We start from the raw sequence: 7469 nt of genomic DNA on the forward strand, positions 1-7469 counted from the left end.
CGACCCATTGTAGCGCAAAGCGTATTCCAGTTTCAGGAGCCCCACGAAGATGTTCGGGAAAATAGTAGTTATTGCTGTGCGCTCGTCAAAACCAAAAGTAAGTACCTACTTATTGTCTTTAAAAAAATTTCGAAAATTTTTTTTTATTTTTTTTCTTTTATTGCATTTGCTAACGGAAATATATTCTTCTTTCTTCATTTTTTTCTTTAAAAGTTAATAATATAACTCATTATGAAATTATATATCTATCTTTCAATATTTTCAATAATATAGAATAAGTTTGTACTTACGGCAAAATAAATGCCGTGCAAATTTTTTTATTTTTCAAATTCAAATTCAAATTATACCTAGTAAACCGTAGTCCTGTAGCCACCCGCGTCTTACCCACAAGGGCCTCTCGCGGACGCTTGCCAACAAGATTCACCTCACCTCCCGCGCCCCTTTTAACGGCCGGGACGTCTCTCGCCCGTGCCGCCGGGGAGGCAGTCGAGGACATAGATAATATTGTATATAATATAAGAGTCTAGAGTCGAGGATAAACTGCGAACGCGACACTACGCCTAGCTATAACGTTTCCCGCGCAAACCCTGACTTTGTCTCCAGTGACCTTGTGTGTATTCTCGTATATTGTATTGTGACACAACCTATATATATATTTTATGGGTAGTATTTAAACGAGTGACTGTAAATTAAAGTTTTAGTTATCAAAAATAATTAGGTAATTGGGGTAACAGAATTACTAAGTGAGCGACTGACTGCGAGCGATGAAAAATTAATAGATCAGCAACTAACAAACATTAATTTGTGTTACATAAAATACAAAATGAGCAGCTTCATAATATTTGAGCGACCTAATATTAATTGTTTGAGTGACAAAATTACGTCTTGTATTATATATTCATTATTTGGCATATGATTTACATATTTATACTGAGTGGCATTTTATCTTAATTCAGGTATTTCGAATAGAAAAATAACTTTGAAAAATACTATAATGGACAGAGTAGGTACTATCAGTTCAATTTGTTTTTGAAAGTTTTATCAAATAACTGTTTGAACAATTTATTCTAGTGTTTTTAGTCGCTCTAGATGAGCGTAATTTAGTCGCTCACTTAGTAATCTATTCGCTCAACTAGTAATTTAGTCGCTCATATAGTAATGTAATCACACAGTTAGAATTCTAATATATCAAATGGATTAATCACAATCCTCCTTTAGTACGCTCAATCTGTATTTTATTATCAACTAATATTCGTTGCTTGTTTAGTTTATTTGTCGATTACTCAAATTCATACCGCTCAAGTTATTAAATCAGTATCTCATAATCAGTCGCTCACTTTATTTTCAGTCGCTCGTTTTATCATTCCCCATATTTTATTAGTAAAGAACTGACACCCACCCCCGAGTTATCATTTTCTGCCTGCTGGCAGTGGCGTACCCCATACATCTGACGACCTATGTCTATAAAATTCAAATTATTTATTTTGTCAGAATTGTGGTAATACAAGGTCACATGATTTAATAAATAAAATAGTCCACACAATTCGCCAAACAATTGGCATACAAATTTTTCACGATTACATTTCAGATTATCTATACTATATTATAATATTATATAGAGGAAAGGTTTGTATGTATGTATGTATGTATGGTTTTCACGCATAAACTACTGGACCGATTTTGATGAAATTTGGCACAGATAATCTTTAGACCCTGAGAAAGAACCTAAGGCTACCTTTTATTGCGAAATATGTACCACGGGCGAAGCCGGGGCGGACCGCTAGTATAAATATACATAGGTATATTCAATAACATTAAAATTAACACGTTTTTATTATATATCACGATTTAAAAAATTCATTTAAATAATAGAAACATTTTTCCGCTAACCATATTTTCAATTTTCTATGCTAAGTTTCTATGCATTAAATTTTTTGGCATTTCACGCAGTTCTTTAGGAATGTGATTAAATACCTATATGCACATCACACTAGCATTGTTTTGAAAAAGTTTAGATTTACAGTTTGGCATCAATAGTTTCTTGCATTAGTAATCGAAAATATAATTATTTTCTTCCTTTATTGTTTCTCTGAAAGTCAGCAATATATCTCATTTTAATATCATGTTATTTTTTTCAGCTCTTCGAGCGGTAGAGGATGAACCGAGGTCGTTGAGAGAAGGTAAATTGTTTTTTTTTTCATTAATGATCAAAAAAGTTTAGAATATCCAAAAGTGTACGCCTCATAATCTCATTTTCCATAATAAAATTTATTAGAATGAAATAATTTTTGTAAGGCGAGAGTAGAGCACTACCACAGTATTACAATATTATTTCCTATGCACTTCGCTTATGAGGCGTGCAATATATTTCTTTTTTCATTTTTTTTTTCTTAAACTTAACAAACGACACATTCTGAATTTGAAATATTGTAATAGCTGAGATAAAAGCTTGGCAAGATCGGGCTTTTGGTAAATTGCATTTTATTTCTTTTCGTTGTATTAGCAATCAAAAATAAGTTTTTTTTTTCGTTTTATTCAGAAATATAACTAATATTTGAATTTTTTGCCTTCTTTCAGGGGAAGTGACAATTGATCGACATATATTTGTTCGGTATCTCAACTGCTCTAACCTGCAAAAATATTCATTGAGTTCAGAATTCAGATGTCATTGAACTAAGTAATGTCAAGGTTATGATAGACTCCGATAACCCATGTATCATTAACGCGCCGACAATTATTCTAAGAAACAATAGATTTCGGGGTTACAAACATGCTTTTAACATAACTGGAAAGAAAATAGTAATGGTTAATAACGAATTCGAAGGACCAGAACAAAATCATTACATAATTGGAGATAGCGTACTTTTAACTAACAATAAGTATGAAGGAGGTGTCCAAATTCATGAAGTAGCGGGATATGAAGTCACTGCATTCAACAATGTATATGAAGGTAGATACAGAGTCAATCAATATGCAGGAACTAATATACTGGTTATTGATAACGAATCTAAAGGAAGTCCGTTTGATGTCGTACTTGAGGAAAATGACCCGAACTTTATGCATCGTTTGTATCCTAACGATCTGTCAAATTCTGAAACTGGAGCCTTTAATCCTCCCTAATTACTTACTCCTAATTACTCCCTAACAATTCTAAAAACGTAGACGTTGTATTTATCGATAAATCAAATTGATACTGATTGACTTAAAAAATAATATTTTGTTGTCTGTGAAATATTAAATTAGCGAAAAACGCTCATCAATTAATCCTTCGAATTTTTTAATGATATTAGCATTTGGAGGACGATTAATTTTTGATCCAAACTTCACATCTTGTATAAATCTGGTAGGGTTCGTAGGCGCTATGTCCCATGTTCCTGGACTTATTTTGCCTAAAGAGTATTTTGTTTGTTTTATGATATGATTAAAGGCTCCAGTTTCAGAATTTGACAGATCGTTAGGATACAAACGATGCATAAAGTTCGGGGGATTGTCCGCAGGTACGACATCAAACGGACTTCCTTTAGATTCGTTATCAAAAACCAGTATACTAGTTCCTGCATATTGATTGACTCTGTATCTACCATCATATACATTGTTGAATGCAGTGACTTCATATCCCGCTACTTCATGGATTTGGAAATGGCCTTGATATGTATTATTAGATAAAAGTACGCTCTCTCCAACTATGTAATGATTTTGTTCTGGTCCCTTGAATACGTTACTATCCATTACTATTTTCTTTCCAGTTATGTTAAAAGCATGTTTGTCACCCAGAAATTTATTGTTTTTTAGAATAATTGTCGGCGCGTTAATGATACACGGGTTGTCCGAGTTCACAACGATGGTATCATTTAGTTGAATGACATCTGAACTCAATGAATATTTTTGCAGGTCAGAGCAATTGAGATACTGAATAATTGTACGTTGATCAATTGGACTTTCAGTTGAGCTTCTGTAGTTAGCATTCATCGCATCCCCAAGAAAAAGGCTTTTTTTAGGGGATGCGATGAATGCTAACTACAGAAGCTCAATTGAGAGTCCAATTGATCAACGTACAATTATTCAGTATCTCAACTGCTCTGACCTGCAAAAATATTCATTGAGTTCAGATGTCATTCAACTAAATGATACCATCGTTGTGAACTCGGACAACCCGTGTATCATTAACGCGCCGACAATTATTCTAAAAAACAATAAATTTCTGGGTGACAAACATGCTTTTAACATAACTGGAAAGAAAATAGTAATGGATAGTAACGTATTCAAGGGAACAGAACAAAATCATTACATAGTTGGAGAGAGCGTACTTTTATCTAATAATACATATCAAGGCCATTTCCAAATCCATGAAGTAGCGGGATATGAAGTCACTGCATTCAACAATGTATATATGATGGTAGATACAGAGTCAATCAATATGCAGGAACTAGTATACTGGTTTTTGATAACGAATCTAAAGGAAGTCAGTTTGATGTCGTACCTGCGGACAATCCCCCGAACTTTATGCATCGTTTGTATCCTAACGATCTGTCAAATTCTGAAACTGGAGCCTTTAATCATATCATAAAACAAACAAAATACTCTTTAGGCAAAATGAGTCCAGGAACATGGGACTTAGCGCCTACGAACCCTACCAGATTTATACAAGATGTGAAGTTTGGATCAAAAATTAATCGTCCTCCAAATGCTAATATCATTAAAAAATTCGAAGGATTAATTGATGAGCGTTTTTCGCTAATTTAATATTTCACAGACAACAAAATATTATATCAATTTGATTTATCGATAAATACAACGTCTACCTCTATAGCTATCCGTACAATGGCTCACCCAAGGTTGGATTTGACCCCTGGCAGTTTTTTAAAAAATTGCCAGAGCTCGATTCCGAGCCGCCTGTATCTTGATCAGATTTTCTGTGGTTTTCCTGTTCACTGTGCTACGGAGCGGGGCATAGGCGAATGCCGATACAGTAAAAATATTGAATGGCCACAGTCTCTATTCATTTCTTTAGATTAGTTCGTAGATTTATGATTAATGTGAAGATAATGTATGTGTAATATAATGTTAATGTAATGGAATAAATAAATATTTTTACGTAAAATAATGATTTTTTGTTAAACAACATTTTCCTGATTAAAAAAATGAATTAGAGATCATTGGTAATAACATAATTTGAATTCTTTTCAATACTTGTGGATATTTTAAACTGTTTTATTTTTTCTAATTATTTAGAATTGTTAGGGAGTAATTAGGAGATATTTTCTAACACTTTTAAGACTGAATATATTATTAATTACTGGTATGAATGTTTTGTAATATTAATAATATAATTAAAAAAATGACAATTAAAAAAATGTTGTGTGGTTTTATGAAACCACGGTAAAAGTGAAACTTAGGCACAAAATTATCGTATTTGTACGATAATGACTCCGAACACTGCTTTATACTTATTACTTACTCGGCAGCCGACCGTCACGCGACATGCGCTACACAGACCAAAAAGTTTTGAGACGGTGTAATAAAAGGTTCACTTTAAAAAGTTGCATATTCAATTCTTTATTTTATTGAACACTAGAGGTCCGCCCCGGCTTCGCCCGTGTTACATATTTCGCAATAAAAGGTAGCCTATGTCCTTTCTCGGGTATCAAAATACATATCTCTATACCAAATTTCATGCAAATTGGTTCAGTAGTTTAGGCGTGATTGAGTAACAGACAGACAGAGTTACTTTCGCATTTATAATATTAGTATGGATTTAACAAAAGTTTTACATATTCATTTCACAACCATACCTACATTTCTATATCTACTTATAGATAAAAAACTTTTAACTTATCTATGACTAGAAGATAATTAGAATTAAATTAAAGCTTTTTTGCTAACTAGATTTCCGCCCGCGGCTTCGCCCGCGTTTTCAAAGGAAAACCCGCATAGTTCCCGTTCCCGTGGGATTTCCGGGATAAAACCTATCCTATGTGTTAATCCAAGTTACCCTCTATATGTGTGCTAAATTTCATTGCAATCGGTTCAGTAGTTTTTACGTGAAAGAGTAACAAACATCCATACATCCATACAAACTTTCGCCTTTATAATAGTATTAAGACATGCATGATAATAACTTTGACAGTTAATAACTTTACTGATCACCAGATGCTTCAAAACGATATAAATTCTGTTGCCCGGTGGGGTGTAGAAAATAGTTTGCTTTTCAACACTGAAAAGTGCAAAATACTGAGCTTTTCACGCTCCCTAGTGCAACAAAACTTCAATTACAAACTAAATAATTTAAATTTGCAGCGCGTTTCAAATATAAAAGACTAGCTTTCCACCCGCGGCTTCGACCGCGCAGTCAAAGAAAAACCCCATAGTTTCCGTTCCCGTGGGATTTCCGGGATAAAACCTACCCTATGGCCCGGGGTAAAAAGTAGCCTATGTCCTTTCTCGGGTATCAAAATATCTCTATACCAAATTTCATGCAAATTGGTTCAGTAGTTAAGGCGTGATTGAGTAACAGACAGACAGACAGAGTTACTTTCGCATTTATAATATTAGTATGGATTTAGGTGTCACCTTTACATCTCGCTTAGATTTTAAAGAACATATAATAAACTTATGTAACAAATCCCTAAAAACGCTTGGATTTATAATCCGTACTAGTCATAATTTTGATAATATAAAATGTGCCATCTCTCTTTATACCGCATATGTAAGAAGCAGCCTCGAGTATAATTGTACTATATGGGACCCCTATGAACATAAATATATTTTAAAGCTCGAAAAAGTCCAAAAGAAATTTAGCAGATTTATTTATAAAAAGATGTACGGATACTATCCATACATTTATCCCTCCTTATTTGTTTATGGCATGACAGGCTTTATGTCACTGGAGTCGCGACGTAAATCTCTTATATATAAAATTCTCGTGTCACAATGTTAGTCTGCATACTCCTCCGAAACGGGTGGACCGATTCTCATGAAATTTTCTGTGCATATCGGGTAAGTCTGAGAATCGGCCAACATCTATTTTTCATATGTACCACGGACGAAGCCGGGGCGGACCGCTAGTATTATATGTTAATACATATGTACCAACTGTTACACGGGGGCGTGGACAACCCAGACGCCCTAGAGCTGATCTGTCTAAACTTTCATTATATGTTAATACATATGTACCAACTGTTACACGGGGGCGTGGACAACCCAGACGCCCTAGAGCTGATCTGTCTAAACTTTCATTATATGTTAATACATATGTACCAACTGTTACACGGGGGCGTGGACAACCCAGACGCCCTAGAGCTGATCTGTCTAAACTTTCATTATATGTTAATACATATGTACCAACTGTTACACGGGGGTGTGGACAACCCAGACGCCCTAGAGCTGATCTGTCTAAACTTTCATTATATGTTAATACATATGTACCAACTGTTACACGGGGGCGTGGACAACCCAGACGCCCTAGAGCT

The 7469-nt window shown here is 34.4% G+C and overlaps 1 long non-coding RNA gene across 1 annotated transcript; it reads left to right on the plus strand.

The window, feature by feature from the left end:
* On the plus strand, nt 1-5104 carry LOC149475167 (uncharacterized). Its single transcript, XR_016318115.1, has 3 exons — nt 1-97; nt 2139-2180; nt 2578-5104. It is a non-coding gene; the product is annotated as an uncharacterized LOC149475167 (long non-coding RNA).
* The last annotated feature ends 2365 nt before the right edge of the window (nt 5105-7469 follow it).

This window comes from Colias philodice, chromosome 31 (assembly GCF_061535455.1).
Source record: "Colias philodice isolate Cphi_HAF_F1 chromosome 31, ilColPhil1 Martin Lab GWU primary, whole genome shotgun sequence".
NCBI lineage: Eukaryota > Metazoa > Arthropoda > Insecta > Lepidoptera > Pieridae > Colias > Colias philodice.